The following is a 27,266-nucleotide window of genomic DNA, read 5'->3' as shown; positions in this document are numbered from 1 at the left end:
GCCAGAAGGAACATTGAATGTTCTGTTTATGCTATTATAGGAAATTGACGACACTGACCTCTTAGCAAAAATGATTCCTGATCATTTTTATCACTCATACAATATGTTAAAATATATATTACAAAGATATGTTCAGTACAAAAGAAGTAGACATGACAACCATGTACTTACTGAACCTGTGTAGCAAAGTTCTGGATCGCACAAGGCTGGAGTCAGTCCTGACTGTATTAGTTGTAAGGCATTCTAATTATGGATGGAGTGCCAATCCATCACATGACACACACAGAAACGTATTCATACCTGGCCAACTTAGAGATAATAATTAATCTTAGCCACATTATTATCAACCATGTGTTTGGATGGGGCATCATTTACGTCACAGGAAACATTCACTTACTCTGAGACAACTTAGGGACACCACTTCCAATAGCACACATGTTTAAGAAATGGGAAAACATTAGAAAACCTGAAGAACACTCCTAAACAATCATGGGGAGAGCTTCATGCAGGTAGGCACCAGGGGCTTCATTTAAAAAGCTTGCGAATGCACAAAAAGAGGCTTGAAATTTGGATACACATCTTTCGACATAAACATCCGGTTTATAAACAAAAACTTGTCCGGGGAACATGCATATATTTATGGCAACTCTGAATCACACATATGCAACATTTCAGAGAAAGTGGGAAATGACATCACCCTTGATCACGTAGGGAAATGCTGCCAAACCAGCTAAATGACATTTCACACATATAATAATTCATGTCACTGATAGATAGATAGATAGATAGATAGATAGATAGATAGATAGATAGATAGATAGATAGATAGATAGATAGATAGATAGATACTTTATTAATCCCAGGGGGAAATTCACACACTGAGCAGTTTTTAGAATGTGCGTTAACATGACAAATATATTACACTTCAAAAGTGATGAATATGATGTACAGACTGGATTTTAGTTCCCTTTTAAGAGGTCCAGTGCAGTGCATTTGCACTGAAGAACTTTTTTGGTTTTTCGTCAGTTTTGGCTGCTTGCTGACAGGTCAGGAATACAGTATCTTAGCCAAGATTCACTCTGTTATTGTTGCTGTGCTGAAAGCCATTAACTGATAAGCAAGGCGCTTCATCCAGTTTTCGCATGGTGTGGGAGCACATATACAGTACAGAAAACATAACATGTTTTTACCAACATAAAAAGGCAATTTGCAGCAGTGTCCAATACTCCTAATGGAGCACTTTACTGCACTCACATTGCAATAAGGGCAAATAGCAAGAATGAAGCTGCTTTTGCTAACTGTAAGCAGTTGCATTTCATTAATGCACAAGTCATCCAAGATGTGCTGGCAAACATCATCTCTCAGTGGTCTGGATCAAACCATGATTCAATCATTTTGAAGCCAAGTAGCTTTGACAGATGTGGTGGTGCTGTATGTGGTAGCAGGCTTGTTGGTAAGGTAACTGGCTGAGCCCTCAGTGTTTCATATGGCCGGTACTGTTTATTGTAACAGCACTCATGTCATTACATCGCCAGGTGATAGCCTGCTTAGACACTGACACCTTATGTCCTTCCTGAACCCCCAGAACACAGAGAAGAGGCTCTATGATAATATATATTATGTATGAGGTTGATTAGCATGCTCAATATATGGATATTTCAGGGTGGCCTTGAGTTGTGTTCTTGTACGCATTTTTACAAGGTGATTGAGATTTAAAAGGGTAAATTGTGTAGAAATGTGCATACACCAAGTTTTGTAGATTTTGCATATGCACTTTCCTGCTTTATTTGCCATTTCCATATTTTCACGGACAAATCTTCTCTAAATGAGACCACAGGCCAGGATTCAAACCAAGTCTTCCAGACCTATGAAGGAGAATCACTTAACACTGTGCCATTGTACTTCCCAGGGGGACATGCTTTACAGGTAAATCTGCACATAAAAGAAGAACTCACAATAATATTTTCCAGACTTTCATCCATTTTTGCTGTTTCTTATTCATGGTTGCTCACTTTGAAAGCTTTTCACAGCAGGAGTATGCTGAAATAGGATCAAACTTAAGATGGAATGGCAGTCCATTACAAAACGCATTTACACCCACACTTTTGGACCATTAGAAGGAATCCAGTGTCTTAGCAGAAAACACAGAAGTTCGACAAGAAGGTCGTTGTGAGACAACCGGTCTGGGCAGTTACGCTGCCCTTAATGTCTTTCAATAATGCTAAATTATTTTTAAGCCAAAGACAGGCGTTAAAGAAATTAGATTTATTGAGATTTTATGTACTATAACATCATACATCAGCACCTCATGTTCTAAAATTTTAGGGAATGTTTTATAAAAATAGACATGTTGTGCTCAGTAGAGATGTGGATTTTGAAAGGTAACTATTAGAAATGGTGAGGCGGCCTTCTGCTATTATGCACCTAAAACCTGGATAAGCTTGCCAATAGGAATTCAACAGGCTAATACAGTGGAACACTTTAAAACACTACTGAAAACACATTAATTTAACATGGCTTTCTCATAGCTTCATCTTAGTTAAATCCTGATGCTCTGTATATTCAATTAATTATCATTATTATTCATGGTGGCTCCAAAATCCGTACTAACCCCTACTTTCTCTTCTGTTCTTTTTCAGGTTTTCTGTGGTGGAATCGCCACCACCACCTAATCAAAGCAGCATGATGTCCTTACATTGATGGTTTAAAGGCCACAAGTCCACATGACCATAATAATAATAATAATTCCTTGCATTTATGTAGTGCTTTTCTCACTACTCGAAGCGCTCAGCAATTGCAGGTTAAGGGCCTTGCTCAAGGGCCCAAAAGAGCAGAGTCCCTTTTGGCATTCGAACCGTCAACCTTCCGATTGCCAGTGCAGATCCCTAGCCTCAGAGCCACCACTCCACCATCATCATCAAATTCTTCCATGAGAACCCTGAATACAATGAGGACTGATTGAGGTCATTTATGTTAGGTAGAATGCCTAGAGGGGGCTGGGTGGTCTCGTGGCCTGGAACCCCTGCAGATTTAAATTTTTTCTTCAGCCGTCTGGAGTTTTTTTTGTTTTTTCTGTCCTCCCTGGCCATCGGACCTTACTTTTATTTTATGTTAATTAGTGATCTCCAATTTTAATTATTTATTTTGTCTTTTTTTTTCTTCATCATGTAAAGCACTTTGAGCTACATTGTTTTTATGAAAATGTGCTATAGAAATAAATGTTGTTGTTGTTATTACTGTTGAACAAATATGAACTACCTGTCAATTAATGATTTACTGTACATGTAATACCCTTGCATCCATCTAAGTAATCTTTTAATTAATATATACAGTAACATCTATTCATCATCCTGAAATACTTCAATAAAATCATAATGTCTGGAAAATGAATGAATGAATGAATCTACTTTCATATTCCCCTTTTCCTGTTCCTTGGGTGCAGCAGTTGTATTTGTACATTGGAAGCAGTGAGCACAAAAGAGAAATGAGTACCCATTCACATCCACATTTAGAGAGCAAGCTGAATGCATACCCTTTGACAAAAGGAGAAGACCCACATCATTATAAGAAGAATAAAACAAATCCACACAGAGGGATTCTAAACTGGGGTTCAAATATTCAACTGCAACATTAAAAAAGGAATAGGCAAATTATAGTGGATTTATGGTAAATAAAAAAGGAAGGCTAAATAAGAGATCCAATCATCTATTTTCAAACCTGCTTAATCGAGTTCAGGTTTATGAGGGCTAACTAAAGATGAAAATGCAATGAAAAATAAACAGGGCTCCAAATCTTCAAGATTCAGTAGCCTAGTGAAGCAGCCCAGAGAAAGCGTTCCCAGTAAGTGAATGAAAAAAGCTGAATCAATGTTCTGTGAGAGCAGTGCAGCTTATCGAGCCTTGCTGGAAGGCAGGTTTTAGAGGATCTGAGCATTTGCACAGGTTTATATAGTGTGAGCAGCACAGGCAAGTACTCTAGGGCTTGCGTTTTCAGAGTAGCAGGACTAAGCTGCCAGGGTTTCAATTGTAAGAATATGTTGTACAGCAGTCGTCCATCTGTTAGATTATATATGCATGTCATGGCAGATTATGTAACAAAATTAGGGATTCATTGATCACACTGTAGTCTGCTAATGCTTTTTAAAAGAAGAAACATTGGAGTGAGTGGTAATGAAGGAATGGCGTCTTAAACAGAAAGGCAATTTCAGGCTTTGCAAAAAGGCTCTAACAGCAAACAGACAAGGACAAGTAACATACCTGAAATCAAAAATTACTGTACTGCTACTCAAAAATACTTGCATGTCTGAAAACAGCTCATGACCTTCATTTTAGTTTAAAAAGCCTCGTTTCAGTTATGCGAATGTGATAGCCCTTGTCTAACAAGATCCATTTATCTGACTGTCCAATTTACACTAAACCTGCAATACATGATTCTTGACTTCATGTACACGTTATATTATTGTGTCTCAGATTTCAGGTCTCTAAGCACCTGGGCTGTGCACACAGCGAAGCAGGTTTCTAATAACTGAGACAATCTGTTGTACAGCATTGAAGAAATGCTAGCTCACCCTGGCAACACGAGAGAAGATATGAAGGTAGTCAGGTGTGCAAATAAACTGTTTAATAGGCAGCATTAACACACACACACACACACACACACCAACTCACGCACACTCACACACAACAGCAGTGCCTGCTGCAGAGGGTCTGTTTAAACAACTTGGAGCCAACCAAGGTGAATAACATTGGCGTTAGTGAACAGTGGTGCGATACCCAGTGCTAATCCCTACCCAAAAAGTCTGCCTTCCGCTTCCCAACTCGACTTTGAAGAAATATTTAACATGTTGGTTAACACTTTAGTTTAGGTACTGCAAAAATGCATCATTACTTTTATGCAACATGACCTTAACAAAGACTTCTTTGGGTCTTCATAACATTTATTAAGCAGCAGTAGATCGGTAATTCATCTCTGTGCTGTGTGGCATATTGACGTGACTGTAAAATGACTTATGAAGGATTCACAGGTCTTATACTGAATATGTAATATCAAGAGAAATGTGCCTCAGTTAAGCCACCGCAGATCACTCCTAAGTGAAGTTTTATTGCAGAGATGAATAAACACTTTACTGATGCTTTCTACTGCGGTGGGTTGGCTCCCTGACCAGGATTGGTTCCTGCCTTGTGCCCTGTGTTGGCTGGGATTGGCTCCAGCAGACCCCCGTGACCCTGTAGTTAGGATTCAGCGGGTTGGACAATGGATGGATGGATGGATGATGCTTTCTAAGTGTTAGGAAGACCCAAAGAAGCATTTGTTAAGGTCATGTTGCAGAATAGTAAATGAGTAATACAGTAGATGCATTTTTGCAGGACCTAAACTAAAGTGTTACCTAAATGTAGTAACTGGGGGCTCACTCCCTGCTGTTTAGAGATCAGGAATGAAGCCAACCTAATCTTTTCTTACCAGTTTGTGAGCTTCACAGTGAGAAGAAAACCAAAGCATATTAATTCTATATTTACGCCCCAACTGGGCACTTAAGTGGGAATGTTAAAGATTTTGCCTCTTTGTGCCACACATTTTATGACTGTAGCTTTTCTAACTATTTTGTGGTGTATATTTTAACATCTATGCTTCATAAAGGACACAGGGTTTGTAACTTTTTCCTGTGCATCTATTAAGTCTGATGATTTCAAGCCCATCTGCCCATCCATATTACACACAAAGATGTGTTTCTCCTTTCTGGCATCGTGACAGTGCCACAGTCTTGGTAGCCCCCTGCCTGGCACTCCTAAAAGTCTGCACAACTGCTTCCCCTGTCTAATGTATCCTTTAAGGGTGTAGATGTGGCACCTCTTTCTGATATCTGTTTTAAGGAGTCACTTACTTAAAACGTTAGATACCTATAGTATTTAAAGCTGCAGACATGTTTTCCCTTTGTGTCACCCATCTGAATCCTTCAGGTTTTTTTAGTCCCTTGCTTTCCCTTTCCTGGAGTTGCAGATGTGTTTCCTCATGTCTGTCTTGGTGGCACCTGTTTTAAGGTGCACATTTCATACCCCAGTCTAGTTAATCTTTTAAGGCTTCCAACTTCAATGGGTGATCTTCATTATACAGTCCTAGTACAGCTGAACACATCCTTTGCATTCTGAGGTATGTACATACATTATGTGCGATTTATACAATTTTTATCATTTATTTTTGTATAGCCCAAAATCACACAAGGAGTGCTGCAATGGACTTTAACAGGCCTTGCCTTTTTACAGCCCTAGCCTTGACTCTCTTAAGAAGACAAGGAAACCCCCACCCAAAAAAAAACCCTTGTAGAGAAAAATAACTGGAAGAAACCTTGGGAAAGGCAATTCAAAGAGAGACCCCATTCCAGGTAAGTTGGGCATGCAGTAGGTGTCAAAACAAAAGGGGGTCAATACAATACAATACACTGAACAGAACACAAGTAATCCTCAATATAATAGTGCAATAGAAATATTACAAGTTCAGAGAATAATTCAACAGTAGATGATATCACTTAATATCTACTGGACCCCTAAATGGGTTTTTTGAATTGATTACAAAATGCACATCACCAAATCCACAGGTAGGTGTGCAATTATCTTCTAATGACTATATTTATATAAAGTACCACTCTTTTTGCTCTTCAATGAGTGTTCAATATGTAGAGGAATTATGACCACCTTCTAAAACAAAGCTACAGGGGATTTTTTAATTTGAGGGAAAACTGTGCCGAATTTATTTGTGAAAGGTCAAAATTTCAAGCTGAGCAAGTGAATGTTTATATATTTTTATTTGGTGGCCATCTAAAGTTAAGATAAGCGTAAGATTTGAACAAAAATCAGTCATTTAATGAATCAATAAATAAATAAGAGAATTTATTTGGTTACCAAATTGTTCTCTGATGAAAACTCCAATATATCATTATGTCATAAAGGATTTGTTGCCTTGCAGCTCTGCAGTTTCTACAGCTCACTGGTGCACAACTTGGTCAATGAAGGCCCACTGTGGCTCGACATGTAACCGATCACTGTAGAAGAAGCTGGTGCATGCTATGCATTTCAATTTGGAAGTTGGTGTGCTGCAGCTACACGTAGCCTAACAACTAAAGAACTGGGCCACCGGTTCAATTCCTTCAAAGAGTTATACTGAGTGTCACTTAACGTGAGCAATAGCTGAAGAGCTCCATACTTACAGGACTATCCAGCTGTGTAAAGCTAAGCAATGATGTGTGTTCAGCCCCTGACCTGCTTGTTTAAACATTACTTGGTTTTTATTTTTCCTTAATAGCTTTTAAAAAGCAGGAAATTTGCCATGGACCAGCACTGGATTACCTGAATTCTTTTAAGAAATATTGTGTTTTGCATATAAGTTTCTTCTGCACATTCAATCAGTCTCATAAAAGTGTGAATTCTTAGCAAGCAGACTAAGGTGGCAGAATAGAGCTCTCTGAACAAAGCATTTCAGACGTGGCACATTTTGTCAAGAATGAAACACACACTGAGGAGGTCATTTGAAGTTCATCTGCGGGGAAATGAGAAGGGGAAATGTGCATGAGCTGCAATAAAAAGGCTGGACTTGGTTGCTGTGATAATTCTCAGCCTATGTGATCCTTAGTGGCTTAGAGGTGTACCCCTAACATAAAAAATGTATGGAATAATGGTATTGAATGATTTAAGTCAGGCCTGTTTTATTTATGGCATTATTATAATGGTTATGTATTTGGTTCATGGCAGGTGTTTTTATTCTCTCCAAAGAACAGCTGCAAAAATGAAAAGCTCAAAGATTTTCCATTGCAAAACTGATTATAGCCTGCTTGAGACTAAGAAACTCCCTGACCTCTCTGCACCTCCGATCTAAAGCAGCAAGGCTTCACCTTCTAAATCAGAGACAGTTTACCGGGGCCTCGTTCTTCCATTAAGTGGTAACTTGTGATAGTTCTGTATTTAGTGAGTAGTATAATCTATTCCTGTATTTTGCCTTGAGATTTATTGCGGCTCTCTACATCTGCACTTGGTGAGGAGTGGTGTGCAAGAACATAGACGTTTGTACTCTTGTATTATATTTCTGAGGTGGCAATGATAGATTGGCCATCTGGCTCTGCGAAACGGATTACTTATATTCTGTTTTGTGTGTTGTATTTACCCCATTTTTTAACACCCTTTGCTCGCCCACCTTACCTGGAGAGGGGGTCTTTCTGTGAATTGTCCTTCAAAAGATTTCTTCCATTTTTTTTTCCTACAAGGTTTTTTTTTAATATTGGATTTTTTTTCGTGTCTTCTTAGAGTGTTGAGGCAATGGCTGTCAAAAAACAGGGCCTGATAAAGCCCCTTGAGGCATTCCTTGAGTAAGTTTGGGCTTTACAAGAAATAAATCATTGTTGTTGTTGTTGAGTATATTCCTAACAGTAAAAATCACTAATGTTATTATGCACAATAGAAACATTCAGGTCTACATAATGTAAAGAGACTGAAAAAAAGTCCTGTTGACTTGTATTGGCAACAACGTGATGTGACAGTCACATTCAGGAAAAGTCACTTTCCACTTAATTATTTTACTTATAAATATTAGTTTTTCACCCATAATCCATTCTTGATTATTCTGCCATCAATAAACATGCATTTTTATTGCATACTCTTAGTAGTCAAATGGATTGCACTGGGGTTTCCTCTTTCCAACTTGGAACAATTATGAAAGCAAACCTTTATCCTTGAAAGGTGTGATGGATGGCCGGCTAAATATTCCAGCCCACACCTCCAGGCCGCCAGGTGGAGCTCTCCCAACAGCATAGAGGTTCCCCGAATTCCAGCAGAGCCTTATGGACCTTGTAGTTTGTATGCACAGCCCTGCTGGATACTATGGGGGCCACCGGGAGCCGCTGTAGGGAGGCTCAAAGACGTATACGTGCCCTATAACCTGGAAGTGCATCATGATCACATGAGAGGAAGGAACGACGTGCTTCCGGGTTGAAGAAAAGGACTTTTTAATCTGACCCAGAAGTGATAAGGAATCATGGACTGTAGGATTTGAACCACTTCCGGGTCAGGGGGTATAAAGGACTCTGGGAAACACCAGACGAGTGAGCTGACCTGGGTGGACGGGTGGCAATGCGCCTGGGAGAGGAGGATTGGTTATTTGTATTGATTATTGATTAGTGAGTATTGTATGTGTAGTGTGGAGTGGAGGGTGCTTTGTGCACATTATTATCATAAAATAAATAACAATTGGAGTTTTACCTGGTGTTTGGAGTGGTATCTGAGGGTTCAAGGGAGCTCTAGCGCCCACTACTGCGACAACGGGTTGCGTCATTCCGACATAGTAAGTCGGTGAGGGCTCAGTGCCGGCTGTACGGAGTGTCGGGGAAACATTCTAATACATACTTGCAGCTACTTCTGTCTTTTCCTAATGGTTATAAACGGTGCCATTTCTGCATTAGGGGTCAGTGGGCCACCAGATGTTATGCAGAATAAGTGATAAGCTTCCCATAACTAATTATTGAAATATTTATTACAACTTTCAACTTTGTTTTCTTAAGAAAATTTTTCCTCAATGTAAACATGTTATTCTTTTATAAAAATATACTGTATTTCTTTTTGTAAAATTGTGAAATTGTCTTCATGTCAAGTGCTGCAAGCCTGATTCAGGCTGAGGGTCTGTCTCTATTGACCCTGGTTCTAGGTTTATTATTGGGGTTGTGTGTGCGTGTGCAGCTTGAACGTTACAGTTTACGAATTGGGCTTGAAGACTAGAGCCCATTATTAAAGTGATGGTTGTATTTTTCCTTTTTTTTTTAAATTTTCTAGTCAGGGCTACACAGCACAAAGTATCATGGTTCTGTTTGTTTATGCTCTTTGTTCTCCGTTTAACTTCAGTTTTTCTGCTTTCTTTGTGTAATTTAGATTATTGTTCATATGTTTATCACATGTATTTATGTTTTGTTTATAATATTTCACTAGTGTGTGCTTTACTTTCTGTGTGCGGTCACATCTTCTTTAATGTCCCTTGTGCTTTGTAGGTTTTCCCCCAAGAAGCTGGGCCACTACTCTGTCTCTGTGTGGAAGCACCCCCAGCCCCATAAAGGCAGAGGAGACCCACTGGTCAATTGCAGTATATGGAATGTGCTTGGTGGTTTTAGTGAGTTATTGTGATTTCTTTTGATTGCTCTGTTTTTGACCATTCTTTCTTGATTTATGTTTTTGGGATTTGTTGGACACTCGATTGCCTATTTTAGGCTGACTCCTACTGTGTCTTTTTTGCCCCTTTGTAATTCTTGTTAAGAAAAGCATTTTTGCGCAAAAAATATCTTTATTTATTTTCATCTGCCCCATATATTTTGCATCCTGAAGGCTGATGGATCCTTCCAGTTGTTGGAGCTTTTGTCTACAGCTGTCAGGTCTTTATGCTAAGGTTCTCATAAATTCATGACAACAAGCCAGCAAAGTGGTATGAAAAGACCAGTAGCATTTGCTCCCTTAAAGGTAAACTGTGGAGTTTATTATGCTTACCAATATGAATATTTATTTTGTATAAATTTTGCTTAATTGCTTTTTAATTCCATCTATATGACCTTTAAGTCACACTGCTGTTTTTTATCTGTATAGAACTGATATTTGCCTGTACTGCAAGGTAGCATTTACAAGAGGAAATGTCACACATGGGCAGCATGGTGTCACAGTGGCAGCACTGCTGCTTCACAGTTAGAGTACCATGGTTCATATTTCAAGTCCCCCCAGCATGGAGTGATGAATGAGAACTCCAGGACTCCAAACAAATCCAAATCATATTATGTGATATCATCTACTGTACTGTTAAATTCTACTCTGTACTTCTAAAATTTTATTTTTATACTATATTGAGCATTTGTTCTGTTCTGTGTATTGTACTGTATTGTATTGACCCCCTTCTTTTTGACACCCACTGCATGCCCAACCTACCTGGAAAGGGGTCTCTTTTTGAACTGCCTTTCCCAAGGTTTTTTCCATTTTTTCCCTACAAGAGTTTTTTTGGGAGTTTTTTCTTGTCCTCTTAGAGAGTCAAGGCTGGGGGGGCTGCCTGTTAAAGCCCATTGTGGCAATTCTTGTGTGATTTTGGGCTATACAAAAAAAATAAATTGCATTGTATTGTATTGGGGGGGCACGGTGGCGCAGTGGGTAGCGCTGCTGCCTCGCAGTTAGGAGACCCGGGTTCGCTTCCCGAGTCCTCCCTGCGTGGAGTTTGCATGTTCTCCCCGTGTCTGCGTGGGTTTCCTCCGGGTGCTCTGGTTTCCTCCCACAGTCCAAAGACATGCAGGTTAGGTGGATTGGCGATTCTAAATTGTCCCTAGTGTGTGCTTGGTGTGTGTGTGCCCTGTGGTGGGCTGGCACCCTGCCTGGGGTTTGTTTTCTGCCTTGCTCCCTGTGTTGGCTAGGATTGGCTCCAGCAGACCCCCATGACCCTGTAGTTAGGATATAGCGGGTTGGATAATGGATGGATGGATGAATTGTATTGTATGGAGTTTGCATGCTCTTCCTTTGTCTGTGTGTGTTTCCTCTGAGTGCTCCAATTTCCTCCTACTGTCTAAAGACATGCTGGTTAGGTGAGCTGAAGATGCTAAATTGGCCCTTGAGTGTTTTAGGTGTGTGTCTGTTTGTCCTGCTATGGACTGGCCCCCTTTCCTGCCTTTGGCCCTATGTTACCTGGGGTAAATTCCAGCCCACCCAATTGCAACTGAGGTTTGAATGAAGTGGGTTAGTAAATGAAAAATGCCACACATAAAAGATAAATGTATTTCTTTAGGCAGATGAAATTTTGTTTTTGACTCTAGGATGTGAAGCTGTTAACTGTAAGTTATTTTGTAATTTGTTTACCCAATGTGCTAAGCATATGTTGAAAGCATTGTATTAAGAAGATGAGACAGGATTTCTGCAAATGTCTGATAAGGACTAATCACCTATTTCTCTAATTAGCAATAATTGTGTAGTCAATAACAAAAAATCTGTATCCCATTTTTTATTTCACAAAGTTTTTTGTAATTGGCAAAAAGCTCCCCAACCATGTATGACATGAGGGGAATGGATATGGGAGGGCTTGGGAGAGGATTGACCATTTAAATGTGGTAACTCAAAGCACATAAAGTTATTCAAATCTTATCTTTCATAGGAATAAAATCCATCGATGTTTAATGAACATCCTATTTGTTAGTTAGTTGGCTCATTTTTAATTTTTCTCCCACAAAAAACAAGAAGGCAGATTAATTGCAGGAATGAACTATGCACAAGACATTACACTGATTAGATTGGGCCTTAGCAGCAATTTGATCTTTGCCCACCGATGAGTAGGATCATCTAATAGCATTAAATTTAAAAAAGCCAAAAAGGAAGCATCATGTGTGCTCCTTCCACTTTGTGCAAAAGAAGACAGAAGTTTGATGCCTGTCTGTGAATAAAGTGGTGAGTCCTGGTGAGGAAAGAACAAGTATATCAAAAATAATTTTTTCAATTGTTTGTCCAGTAAACACCTGGCCGCATACTAGTCACCAGGGGCCTCATGCATAACGCAGTGTAGAATTCACACTAAAACATGGCATACGGACAAAATCGGAAATGTTCATACACACAAAAAAATCCAGATGCATAAATCTGTGCGTTCGCCAACTTCCATGTTCTTCAGCTCCATAAATCCCATTCAGGGTGAAAAGTAACGCTCATGCACATGCCTGCTGCCACTCCACAACTCCTCCCAGAATTACGCCTCTTTGAATATGCAAATCAATATAAATAGCCCTTAAGCTCAGCATTCTTTGAAAAGACAATGGCAAAAGCATGGGGGAAAATAGAAGAATTTCAGTGAATACCAACTGGAGGCAAGGAAATACGTACTATTTGTTGGTTTAAACAGTGGTATAAACAACAAAAGGAAGATGATCGAGTGACATATAGTGTGTTGGACAAACTCGAAAGCTCAAGTTCACAAAGTCGCACAGTGCCTGAAATTAAAAAGAAGTTGTCGGATATCAAAGTTGCCGTGAAAATGTGAGTCGTAGCCCACCATCTGAGTGTCAAATGAAAGCTCATTAGGGTACAGAGAAAAGAAAAAAAAACAGGGACACAGTGGGAAAAAAGCTTGAAATGTCAACTCTAATCTCGAAATTTCCACTTTAATCACATAGTTTATTTTGCCATTAAAGTAGAACATCATAATCTTCAAATCGTTTAATTTACTAGTTTCTCAAATCCCATCGTAACTAAAGTAGCACGTTAAATGCTTTGTTTTGTATGTGTTCTTCTATGTGCTCTATGTGCATGAATCACTACATGCTTCTTAAACGGGCTTTCTCTTCCTTCGACAGGACACAGAATCCATTACATTCGTGACATTACAGCTCTCTGAATAATTAAAATACTGAGATGTATACTTGATTTCATTTTAGTATTCATATCATATCAATTAAAGCATGTATTAAACATGGGAACACGGTGGCGCAGTGATAGTGACGAGCTGGTCCATAGATTGTTCATGCCTCACGCAAGATGTCATTTAATGTCGTGCATGACCTTCAATGAAATAATTTATTGCAGCAGTACTGTCTCTTTCAAATGTACTAACCCCCAGTTCCTGTCCTTACTTTTCTTTCAACAAATACCCAATTGCCACACAATCAGCTCAGTAATAGACGTTAAGCCATCTGTAAGCTTAGAACTCCGATTCTTCAAAACCTTTAAGGAATACTGAAAAATCTTTTTGTAGTACATGTTTAATTATTCTATCCAACTATCCTTCCAGTGTCATGCCAGCCCCATCAAGAATACAGTGCGAGGCAGGAACAATCCCTGAACGGGGCGCCAGGTCCTTGCTAGTGCTGCGACACCGTGTCCTCACATGTTTAATTATTATAAATATAGATTATTTAAATGATGTTAACATTTTATCTGTATAATGTAATAAAAATATTTTGCTGCATTTCTTAAAAATGATCATAATATGTAAATACGCTCTTTCTAAAGTGGCACAGGTTGTGCAATATTATAACTGTATTGCAAGTTTACAGTGAGGTAATTGGACTTATAAGTACAAACAGTTCTACAAGGAGCACTTGATGGACTGATTGATTGTGTTTATAGTTCTTGGGATGAAACTGTTTCTGAACCGCGAGGTCAGTACAGGAAAGGCTCCGAAGCGTTTGTCGTATGAGAGCAGTTCAAATCAGCAGCATGGCTGAGGCAATGTGTGTTTGATGCTGTATACCGATAATTCTCTTTCTGATCAGCTGCTGTAGAACTGTAATTCCACACTCAGATACAGTGATATAAATACTCTGAGTGGTGCAGTGAGAGTAATATGGAAAAAGAATATCTGCTGTGGCAACCCCTAACGGGAGCAGCTGAAAGAAGAAGAAGAAGGTGCAGTGACAGTAACAACGCTAAAGCAACTATGGTATTTGGAATAGTGTGGCCATTCCGTGGACCATTAAATTGTTACAGATTAATTACAATCAAATGCCTTGAACTAATAAACAATATACGGTTAATTTCCGTGTATATGATAAAGCCGTGTCAGGGATGTGGATCTAAAAAAGAAGGGAAACCACATTGGAATAAAAGCACTGATTTGACGCTGGGTGCCGCCAGTTTGCAAAACTGAGCAGAGAACTTGCGTACGCCAGGGTTTGAGCTACCGTGAAAATGTGCATGGCTTTACGGCAAGTTTAAGTTTTATACATCGCGATTTAAGCGTGGAAACAGGAGTACGCAACATTTTTGAGCGTACGCACCATTTATACATGAGGCCCCAGATCACTGGAAAGTTCTAGAGTCCTTTGTTCATCTCATGCAGTGTGTATAGTGTTTTCTTTCTGTGGTACTGTGGCGTGACATATTTGACCTCAAAGCCTTTTAATTCTAAACTTGAGGGGCTGCTTTTTAATTTAGTGGATTCAAAGCCAACAGATTGCCTGGGCAGTGGGTGGTTCTCAGTTCACTTAAAGTTTAAATCCATACTGTATTTTCGCAGATTAGCATGATGTGAGAGGATATAATAATGATCTGATGTCAACTGAAGCAGACCAGGCACCAGTCTTGATTGATTTTCTATGAAATGAATGGTGTGTGAATGTACATGTCTTGCAAGTAAGTTAAATTAATGTTAAAGAAGTCTGTATATAAAATAGAAAATTCTGGTATGGTCCCACCAGATTTCCTATGCCAAAAATGATGCTAAAGGTCTTAATATACTAAAACAGTATTTTCCAGTCTTTGCATTATCATGACCCAGTTTTTTACATGCTAGGGTGTTTGCGACCCACTGGGGGTCCACCTCTGTGAATTTAGTATGATCATCTGAGTAGGGCGAGTGTTATGGTCCCCCTCAGTACATTGAGTGTGATCATCCAAGATTGTTAGGAGGTTCCATACAATCACCAGAGCATTATATGAATCCAGCAAAATCATCAATGCTTTTCCATCTTGGTAAATTGAGCATGATTATCAGAGCAGGGGTTGGGGAGGTCTTCCATGATCAGTTGCAATCCACCTGTGATGATGCTGCTGTGATTAGAGCGTGATCATTGGACTGGTTGATGGGGTTTTGTCTGGGGTCTGCTGCAGCCCACCTGTAATCCCACCACAGCTCGCAGGTTGGGAAATGCTGCACTATAACCAACATGACCCTGAACTGGATTAAGTGGGCTCAATTGGTGAAGTGATTTTTTTTTTATTAGACCGGAAAGTTCAAACTTAATGCACAAAACTTGTCAGCCCCGTAAGTCAGAGCTCTCCATTTCTCTGAGAATCTTGTGCAACAGAGATGACCAAATATCAAGCAAAAGTTGGGCATATTAGTGTGAGGACAGACTTGGGAAATTTTGTGTGAGAAAGAAAAAACATTCTATCTCTATAATGTATAAATAAGAAAATAATTAAATAACAATCACTATTTTCATACACCTCTGTGACCTGGTGTTAGAATAAGGACACCGTTCCTCTTGAGTGTTGTAAAAAGAATGATAGGTTTAAGACGGACATTTGGCAATAAAAAATTTCAGCTCCAATAAAGGCAAAGTTTGGGAAACAACCTGTCAAACTGGGTGAATCCAGGAAATGGTTGTTAAACCAGTGGAGAGAGTAAGAACAAATCGTCTACCTTCATAACTGCTAGTCAGGATGCCAAACATGCAGCATGTGCATATCTCATCTCACTTTGACAGATCTATTCCATACAACATGTGTTCAGTCTCAAGATTTTGATTCCATTGCACTGTTTTCAAATCTTATTTGGTGAGTGACACCAGTTCAAAAGATTAAACTGTTGGCCGGTGTCCTTCTCAAGTTTAAAATCCATCTACAGTCAAACTGTTTTCTTTTCAAGCAGGTTGACTAATCAGTAAGGTGAGGGCCTTTTTCTGCTTAAAGTGAAAAATGAGTCACAACAATTTGTCCCTTGAGTTCTATTTTTTTTGTAATTGCAATCAAGGTCTTATTCATGTCACAGCACACACCATGACACATCTCCAAATTGTATTGAACTTCAGCCTTCACGTTCATAGCCCCACTGCAGAGTGAAATTAGAAGTGACCTAACTAGCTCATCTAAAGAGGAAAGCTGCACTTACCCCTGGAAGCTAGCATCACACTTACAATATTATACTGTGGGGCTGCTGGCAGAAATGAGTTCAATACTCTAGGGGAGTGGGGAGACATAGAATAAAACCTGTGCAAAAACTAAATGAAATGCCTGGAATGAAGCATTGTAAGAGCAAACAGGGGTATGACTACAGAATGTAGCATATATATATATATATATATATATATATATATATATATATATATAGCTTTCGAGACAACTCAGGCCCTTTCTTCAGGCAAGATGTAAGATATATACAGTATATTGCCCACTGTGACTGGAGATTTTTGTTCCAACCAACTTCTGTTTTTAATTGGATTGCTAGCCTAATGAAGTGACCTGCTATTGCACAGTTTCTGTGTTTTGGATTCAATGTAAAAAATATGAAACTAAGTTTGGTAAATTTTTATTAAAATGTACTAAACAGTTATATGGGAAATTTATTTTTTACTTTTAACAATATTTTCATCTTGATTTTGTTGTTCTTTTCCAGGTTTTCTTGTTATTTAATCAATTATTTACTAATTAGTGGATCTGACGCTAAAGCAGTTGCAGCCTTTCATCATTCAGTATTGTTTTCCCAGGTGTCTGCTCTGCTTCTTTTTAAATGTCATTATTAGGATACAACAAAAGGAGTAAACTACACAGAAAAAAGACAAAATAAAGGAAAAAAAAATAAGTTGAGCATTTAAAAATATTGAAAAAATAGAAATACTTCTAAATATTTTATAAATATAAAAATCATACTATTGTGCTTTTCTGAATGTAGAATTACACAAGAGAAAAAAGACCAGCTAATTAAGATCCGTGATTGTCACTGATTGTGAATCTGGTTGGAACAAAAAGCCTGCAGCCACAGTGGGTCCCCAGGACTGAGTTTGAGAACCCCTGTTCTCTACCATTAACAATCTTTTGGCTAATAAAATTATTTCTATCTTTATTTAACAAAATTACCTAATTCTAATGTAAAGTCTATAGAATTTTTTTTTTGTTTTTCTTGATGTTATAAGCATTCTTTACATTTTATTTACAGATTGCCCTTCCATGATGAAAATGTTAAACAAATATTGAAAATAGTACAAGAAGTCATATACACTAGATAAATAGAAAAATAAAATACAAATCCTTTTTGGTGCAAGAAAACAAAAAACTAGAATAAAATATATACACTTCAGTGCTACCAGACAGTGAACAAATAAAAGAAAGTTCTAGAGACTTTTAGGCATGCGAGCCTAGAGCAGGGCTAGGCAACGTCAGTCCTGGAGGGCCACAGTGGCTGCAGGTTTTCATTCCAACCCAATTGCTTAATTAGAAACCAATTCTTGCACATCTCAGATCTTATTTAATTTTATTGCTTGTTAGTCTGCAATGTAATGTTCTTATATCGTAGATTTTTTCCTTTCCAATGATATCATCTAAATGATTTGAAGCCTAAAATATAATTTTCAGTCTGTCACATTTTTCTCTTAAGTGCTTTTTTAAACCAAATAGTGCATGATGAATCCACATGGGTGTAAATGGAACCAGGTTAGATGGAGAACTGCTGGCTCCTTTGTCATATGCATATCATTGCTAATAAGGAGCAATTATAACAAATTGAGTGCAGCCTTTTAAGACTGAAATAAACAATCAGGGGTGGGGAACCTTAACAAGCAAGACCACTAAAATGAAGCATCAAAATGTCACTTGAGCAGTAAGTGCTTCATCAGCAATAATTGACTTCTCATTAAGAAACTGGGTTGGAACAAAAACCTGCAGCCACTGTGGCCCTCCAGAACCAACTTGGCCTACCAATGGCCTAGAGGGTGCTTTTTGGGGTGTGATAAGGTAAGAAACAGGGGGAAGGAAAAGGGTTTGATACAGTTGTGGATTTACATTCCCTCTTTGCCCTTAGAATGAAATGTAATAAATTGAGTGCACAGCTATATCAAAGAGGGTATTAGGCCTCCCAAAGGCTCTACAAACCAGCCAGGCCTTTCCAGCTGGCCTAGAAATGGCCTCACATCAGGCAGTCTGACTTACCAACTCTGTAGAGACATTTTGGCCTAAACAGACATAAAAGTGGCCCTGGCATTCACAGTTTAAATTATCTCTTTAATATTCCCAAAATATACCACAATTACACATAAATGTCTTTTTATGAAAAGGAACCATCACATTTTTGGCTTGTAAGGAAAGGGTCACTGAAATAACATTATAAATAAAATTTATTTAGATATAACAAAAAAAAAAAAAACAAAAAGGAGAAAAAAAAGGCCAATAAAATAATCCAAGGTGAATAAGTCCTTACTCACAATCCAAAGATCAAAAAACAAGAAGAGAAGCAAACAATTCCAAAAAAACTAGAAAATACGATACTTATAAAAATGCACTTAGACCTTCAATCAATGGGCCACTGAAGGATCCGCTCTTGCCTTCTGAATATAAATACTAAAGGCGGTCCTTCAGCTATGACATCAGGGTGGGACCTGCCTCTTTTGGTTTCACCCACAAAATACAAGGAACATAAGAGAACGAGACAAAATAGAAGGAAACACAATGCTTACAAATTTAAATAATTAAAGAAAACATAATCAAAGAAAACTACAAACTTACATAAATCAAGAAAAGACAAATCAATAACATGAACATAATAACATATAAAGGCAAATATATTTGTAAAATAACAAAAACATTAAATAAGTAAAGAATAAACTTGATTCACGATTACAACCCTAGCTAATCCATAACATAGAGTAGGAGACTGCTGACGGACATTGATGTCACTTACACAGCATCACACAAGTCCTGTCCCTTCTAGTTTAATCACTATTGAAACAACTTTGATACAGGAAGTCACTCTCACTTATAGGACCAACTTCAAAGAAAGATTAATCTCCACACTCTGTGCTTTTTATGGAGACTGTATAAGCCTGCAATACTTAAAGATTCCTACAACTATCATTTATACTTTTCTATTGCAGCTATCTGAGCAAAATGTTCCACCTGGGACCCCCATATCATTTTAGGCCCACCTCTCTTTTTTGTTACAATACAATGTTAAATCATAAGAACTTGCTCAGATGGACATGTTAAATGCAAATTATACAGAATGGTCTTCAGCAAAATTAAGAACAATTGAATGGAATTGGCAGATACAATAACTATAGGGAGGTCATTCCAAAATATAAGTGTAAACAAATGAAGGCTCAGTCAACCATGGTGCATAGTTTATCTTAAGGCTTGAGAAGATTAGTAACATCAGTGAAAACTAATAAAAGAAACCAGTCACTCTGAAATGGAGAAAATGTAATTCGGAATTCTGTAAAAATTTTCACATTGGCAGAGATTTTTGTTTCCTCATATTCTTATTGCTATTGTTTTAGTTCATTTATTTGCATTCATACGGGGAATTTCTAGTACACCTATCATAACTGTCTATATGGGCCCAATGCACATCTCATTGAGGTGGTGCATAAACTGTAATAAAATGTGTTTTAACGAATCGCCTTAATGTTAAATTGTGGCATCTATGTCATATCAGACTAATGCATCTAAATAGATTAAGTAACATTTTTCCAGCAGTATGGATTGAAAATTCAAATTTGTATTAAATAATTGTTTTCATGTTAATAATACCTCAGATATTAGCACTGCTGCCTCATTGGTCCAGTGGTCAGTGCTCACTTCCCAAGTTTTTCATTTCTATCTTTCTCAAATTTTGTGTTTCAAGTTTTGGATTCTCCAGTTTCCTGAAACAAGAGTGTCAGGTTAATCGGCAGACACAAAATATCTGCATACCTGTAATGGGAATCACAGTTCACAGTGTGGATATAGAATTATAACAATTCCCATTATTTGTTTTTCATTTGTGTAACATGCTAGAATGCAAAATAAAAGTGGTTTAATTTTTCATGCAATCACAAACATCCTTATTGTTTGCTGGTGTTTCACTGTTCAGAGCTTGGCTGATACAGTATATATAGTATAGTGCTTTTGAAATATGATATAAACCTGCAACTGTGCACTCTTCATCCCTCCTGTCAGCTTTGAAAAATGAGCGAATTAGCCAGCTGAATACTCCTTTAGCTCGGGTGGCTTCTATCTGGCTTATCGCTATTGTTCAGCTTATAACAGGCTTTCACTGATTCCACTTATGTGAAAGACACACTTGATATGCACTTTAAATAAAATAACATTAAAATTTACCACATTTTATTTTGATTGTTAGTTATAACACTTTTAATGTTGCTGTTATGAAATACCTAAAATACAATCTCATTTTTATAATACATTATTGAAGAGTTCTTATTTTTGCCACATATTGTATATTAAAAGCAGATATACTGAACTCATGATGCTGACAGGTATGGTTTCAAATTATAAACACAATCTTGATGGTTTGGCCTTAATGTCACATCTGTTTCAGTTCACCATATGAACTGGTTATTATGGATGAACTGGAACTATTAATTGCTCGAAATCATTATGTTTTGCAACTGCGGTGTTATGATAATAACTGAAAACAATATAATTATAGAAAGCAATTTCATTATACTTGGTATAATGACAATAAAGGCTTCCAATTCTAAATCTAAATGAATAACATCAGTACCTGACTATAATGTTCACGTTCAGATATGCTTGTTGCTATTTTATTTTAATTAATAAGAGGTTACATGATTGGAGGCCATGGGACATAAAAAGATTGTGGAGTGCATTAGAATTATCCATTTTTGACTTCCCCATGGAGTTCATTTTGCCCTGTTCACCTTCTTTCAGAGATTTTTATATTAGTTTGTTGTTGATCTTCTGTTCAAAACTTTTTGCATGATTTCAGACTTATCCTTTGCCTAGTACTTTTGAATACCTTCTTTCTGATGATTTGTCATACAGTGTTTGGTTATTTGCCTGTTCTGATGACTACAGTTTTAGATCACAGACTTTAGATTGTAAATATCTTTGATTTGACCTTTTTCACATTGTTTCTCTTCCAGTTGGGTAGTCATGAAATGTACTGCCTACTGCACTTAATGGGACACTTTTCTTTTTATTGCCCAAATCGTTTTTTGTCTGTCATAGCTCAAGTAGTGCACAACGTCAGCACCTGTTTCTGCAGGTACATTCAGGTTGCATATTACTGACAGATTACAAGTGTCCGGTGTATTCCAACACAAAAGCCTGTTATCAACAAACTTGCTTCAACACTTGGGAAATCCATTAACAAGTCATTCGTGGAGATACCAACAATGCAAAAAATCTTGTCCTTGTCTCAAACCTCTTTGAATTCTAGCACGGACATTATACGTTTTAATAGGCAACGGGGCTACTGTTCTAATTCAGAGTCTTGTTTATATGGTGAAAGCTGAGTTTATTTACAGGTAGTCACTATCGACGCAAAACAAATCACCAATTGCATTGACTAACCCTAAGGTGGACTTCAGCTCAATATTGTTTTAAGCAATCAACTACTGGTAAATACAGAAAAGACGGTCATCTCTGGTAGCTAGCAGGAGGTAAGTGCTCAAATAACAATGTGGAGTATAAAAAACTGCTATATATGTAGATCTACCACTGCTCATAAGAACAGACACGTCACAGCTTAAAAGTATTCAAGACAAAATGATTTCAGTGGGAATGAAGCATCACATATAATGAACTTGGGTGAGTATGATCAAAGTGTGCTAAAAATGGGAGTACATTCTACTACCTGGCAAGCTGGGATCTACTTCTGCTTCCAGCTCCTGCTTTATTTTTCTGATGTAAATGAAGCTCTGAAGTGATACACAAAGTGGTATGCAGGTTAGTTTGATTGTTATCTCTAAAGTAGCACTGCTAGTCTGAGTGTGTGTGCATACATGAGTGTGCTTGTGTGTGAGAGAGACTAAGTGTGCTTCTCAATGGACTGGTGTTCCATCCAATGCTGGCTCCTGCATGGGACTTGATTTGGTTTGTGTAGTTTCTGGCCTCTTGTGATTCTGAATAAGTGGTTTTGGAACATTAATGAATGAAAAGGAAGCCAGCTTGGTGAAAATTAAAAGTCCTGGCCCTTTTGAAATTACATCCTTATTAGAATGGTGTGATTCCTCTACCAGCCATGTGATGTTTGATTAAATTAATCTCTGGTTCAGAAAAAATATATTTCAGCATTGATGATGCATTTATGCTTTGAAAGTACAGATAAATGAGACCAGAAATCTGGTTGTTGTCAGTCTGTTATTGCTTGACCTCTGAGGGGTTTTGATGATGTTAGAGGAGACTGGTTGTCATGGCTAAAAAAAGATATAAACTTCATCTCCTGGAAATCCTTAATAAGAATGTAATCCTTATTGATAATAATTGAACATCGGTTTCTATTTAAGAAATTAATTGGAACAAAAACCAATGTGACCCATCAGGAACTGACACCTTGGGCTAGAGAAACTTAGTGTGAGATTTTCGTTACACTATCTAGTTTTAAATCATTTAATTTAAAGTGAAGAACACCAAATTTGCATGTTTCACATATGGTGCTGGCATTTGTCTCAAAATGGAGCATTGGCAGAAGATAAAGGAGCATGACAGGATGCTGTTGATACTGAGAAATGAGTGTTGGGTGTGTGTGTGGTGATAATGTCTCAGTAGGTGTCTATGGGCTTGAACGTACTGAAGATGGGCTAAACTCCTGTCCCTCGAACCAGAAGTTTGACTTTATGTACATCAAACTGTTCATCAGAAGTCATCACTAGGCAAGGATCAAAAGGCTTTTTAAAAGTTGTCCTTTAGAATAAAAAGGAAGTTAAAAAGGGTGCAGAACAAGATGAACCATTCTTGTTTTTAGTTAACCAAGCATTGAACCATTGGAGATTTCATGTGCAAGCATTTGCACTATGGCTATCCCCCCAGACATGCGACTGTCTCTATGAGGATGAAACTGGAAATACATCCACCCAACACCCCAGCTGTCCTACACAAATATCACTTTATATTATTTTTTCATTCTCAAAGCCTACTTATCCAGCCCATGATCCCACCGAAACCATTGGACTGGATGAGACACAACTGAAATTGAAATTATGAGTTGCCATTTGGTCTATGAATCAATTTTCTAATATGTTGCTTATTTCATATGCTTTAACTACATTGTTTAGTAATAATGTTGAAACATTCACAATTTGATTAAGCAAATCAACAGTATCTACACTGACCTACAAACATTTGCAAGCTTATTATTCCAGCATTAAATCAGACATATGTTGTGTCATATATTTAAATGGTCAGTTCAAAGGTGTCTTTTGACAAGGTAGTAGAAGATACAGGAACTATAGATTATTGTCTTATAGAAATCTCTGTTACCTTTCTAATTGATGGATCTGTGGACAGGGAGTTAAGGGTGGTGCAAAGGAGAGGCTGCATCTTGCAATACCCTTGAAAGGAGAGGGAAGCATTGGTTTCGTCCGTTTATAGGAGATGGACGTCTGAAGCAGACCTCCGCTAGCAGCGGCTTTATTTTCCCACGTATTTCATATTATTTAGAGGTATCCTGTATTTAACCCGACCAAGGAACTTCCACTACAATATACAAGCATGAGTAACAAGAAGAAAAGTCAGAAAGAACCGGAAAAGAAAGGAGAGGGAAGCATGTAGTGGCACATATAATACATATCCTCAATGAAGAATTAAGAACATCACTAGAGATGGGGCACCCAGGCGAAAGGGCAAAAGCATAGTCTTGAAGGAAATGGGCAATGCATCCCTAGGGCACTAGGGGGAGCTGTCATGTATGCGTATCAGAGGGTCACACTCCGGGTTCCTCCCAGGTATGTAATTCCACCCAGCATTGAGAGGGGGCACTGCCGCTAACAGTGTTGTTGACCTTTTTCTCCACTGTACTGAGAAACCACCCAGCGAAGACAACTGACTCTGCACCTTCTGGTCCCTAAGTCATAAAAGCACGACCACTTGGAGGGATACGTCACTTCACGACCAAGCAACTAGACCATGTGACTAAAGGGACAGAGCTCCTTTATAACCTGAAGATACCTTGAGAATTATTCAGCTCCACATTAATAAGAGGCTGTTATATTGTTCTGTTTTTGGTGTCATTGAATGTTTGTTGTTGTTTTTCTTTAAAGCAAATGGGTTGGTGCACCAACATTTATTTTGTCGAGAATGTCATTCCTTTCGGACGACCACAGAGCTCAAACCTGTTGCAAATGCTGAACTGCGTCTTAGCACAACAGAAGTTCCAAAGTCTGGTCAGAAGTTACCCAGGGATTTAGTTTAAAACCCCTTTGAGCTTTTGCTCCTATTCACCTTTGAGAGTCTATGGCCCTGAAGCTCCTGTCCATCACAACAAACATAAATGCATTTAGCCATAGAGTAATTGGAATAACCTCTAAGTAAGTAGTTTTAAATATTGCCATTGTTTTTTTGTCCGTGTAAACTTTTTACATTGGCTATCAGCCTCCAGAAATTAGGTACCCGGGAGTCAACATAAGTTATTTTTTATTTTATTTTTTTTCTCAGTAGCTGTCTGTGAACTTTAGCCATAGATCAATAAACCATCACACATCAGCTGAAATCCAAATACCCTTTCATTCCAAAATTTCTCTTAAAAGTAGACACTGATAATGACTATGGCAGACAAGGAGAGATAAAACACGAATCTCCTGAGTGATTAATCAGACTGAAACAAAGCTTTCATCTTTTTGCTCTCAGTAGTTCAGCACTCCTCTCACACTTACCCCAGACACTGAGGACACACAATGCACAATAAAACATAACAATTTATGCCACTTACGTTTTACAACAATTAATGTGCAAAAAGGTATTCAGCCTCAACTTTTGGCAATGTCATTTATACCTTTTTTAATTTTGATGCTAACTGATTTAGACTTATTTTAGCATGAGGTTTATATCATGACCTACATGAATCATTGTAGGCATAATACCATTTCTAGAGGCTGTCACTGTTATGCCACTTAAATACAGTAAGTGTAGACAATGGGTGTATGTCATCAAAAATGTTTAGAGCCTGAAGTGATACTCTATGATGCTGATGTTGCAAGTGGCCAAAGGTTAACTCCTGTGTACTAAAATATGTGAGTAAGTTTCCTGCATTTGTGGATTATGGCATATATTTCCAGTTTCAGAACAAAATCAACATGGTGTTATATATTGTGCAATCATGGAGTTCTAACACTAGACAACATTTTTTTTCTCATCAACATGTTGAAGGATCCACTCCCTTCATATTTTACAGTCAAGAGATTGGCTGCAGAATTCCATAGTGATAGGACATCTCAAAAAGGTGATGATGCCTGGTCTGGCCAGCCTTTGTTATTGACAACAAATGAAATGCTGCCATGGAATTGCAATGAATAATCGAAGAGTCAGTATGTGAGATGGAAGACATTGTTTGAGCTAGTTATGGATCATATAAATCATTCTTTATGATCAATTAAACATCAGCAAAATCAATACATTTTGGATTCCTAATATGCTGACTCCTGAAATAAAGCATCACCACATTTCAGGGAAATCTTGACATAATGAATTTGGACTGGAAGAGCCATAAGAAGCGTTTCATAACTGGGAATAAAGCTTGGACACATCACCATCACTTTGAGCTAAACCAGGTAATGAAAACATGTAGGAAGTATGGTTATTCTCCAGCATTACAGTAACTCAGGGTATGAGACAGGAACGGCAAGATCATGCAAGCAAATTTTTATGATGTTGAGGGTGCAGTCTGTAATGATTACAGGTCTCAAGAGGCCCACAGAACCAGTCAATATTGTTCTGGTTAGCTTGGAGCATTTAGTCACAGAAAAGTGACACTCCAAGCTGTTGACCATCCACTTGCACACCTACTGCTGAGTCAGCCACAGAAGAGTGGTTGCACAAGTTAGAAACAACAGTTCAATTGAGTAACATTGAAAACCTTTATGACCATTATAAAAAGTGAATTAATTACCAATTGGGAAAAGTAAAACTTGTTTAATTTAACAGACCAGGTTCAAAACTTTTCAATCACCACTTATATTGCTATATTATATTACTATATTTATGTGGTATAAATTAGTTCACATACATACTAAAATTACTTCACTTGTCCCTTGACTGTTTCTGATGACAATAAAATAATTTATTCTGAATATCTGAACCATAATCTTTCAGTCACACCTATAAGTAATTTGAAATTGTTACATTAAGCCTTGCTGTGTCAAAGCAATTAAAGCAGCAAAGTATATTATTTCTATGGTTAGCAAAAACTATTTTACTGTTTATAAATGAAAGAAATGACCTACATGTTATCCTCCAGAGTCTCAACCCAGTGAGCAGAGATTTTCTCAATGACTGGTCTATGGATCAATCCTTCTCTTTGATTGTTCCATGATTAGTGCCTAAAATGAAAAGATTTGCCAGTTATTTAAAAAATTAAAATTAGTGATTTTTCATGTTTTGTTTTTTAAACCACAGAATCAAAAGCTAGACAAGGCAGGCAAGCACAATGACATATAAAGTTATATACATGTTTAATCTGTCATGAATATTGTCTAAACCAAATATTTCATGCAAATGGGTGTTATTTCTTTTTGGGAATTTCTCATTTACTGGCATTTGGACAGTGGTGGTGAACTGGTGCTCACGTCAAACTACCTGACATTGAAGAGAACACACAGACAACTGTACGCCTGCTCC

The 27,266-nt window shown here is 37.9% G+C and overlaps 1 protein-coding gene across 2 annotated transcripts in view; it reads right to left on the bottom strand.

Annotated features, from left to right (window-relative positions):
• kcnj6 (potassium inwardly rectifying channel subfamily J member 6) overlaps positions 1 to 27,266 on the bottom strand; it is a 398,820-nt gene that overhangs the window by 235,164 nt on the left and 136,390 nt on the right. For both annotated transcript variants that reach the window (XM_051926843.1, XM_028800215.2), the window contains exon 2: positions 26,873 to 26,968. The gene's annotated coding sequence lies outside the window, so the exon portion shown is untranslated. The remainder of the gene's footprint in view (positions 1 to 26,872; positions 26,969 to 27,266) is intronic.

This window comes from Erpetoichthys calabaricus, chromosome 4, assembly GCF_900747795.2.
Source record: "Erpetoichthys calabaricus chromosome 4, fErpCal1.3, whole genome shotgun sequence".
NCBI lineage: Eukaryota > Metazoa > Chordata > Cladistia > Polypteriformes > Polypteridae > Erpetoichthys > Erpetoichthys calabaricus.
The sequence above is the reverse complement of the archived record's forward strand: the minus strand, read 5'-3'. Positions and strand labels throughout refer to the sequence as shown.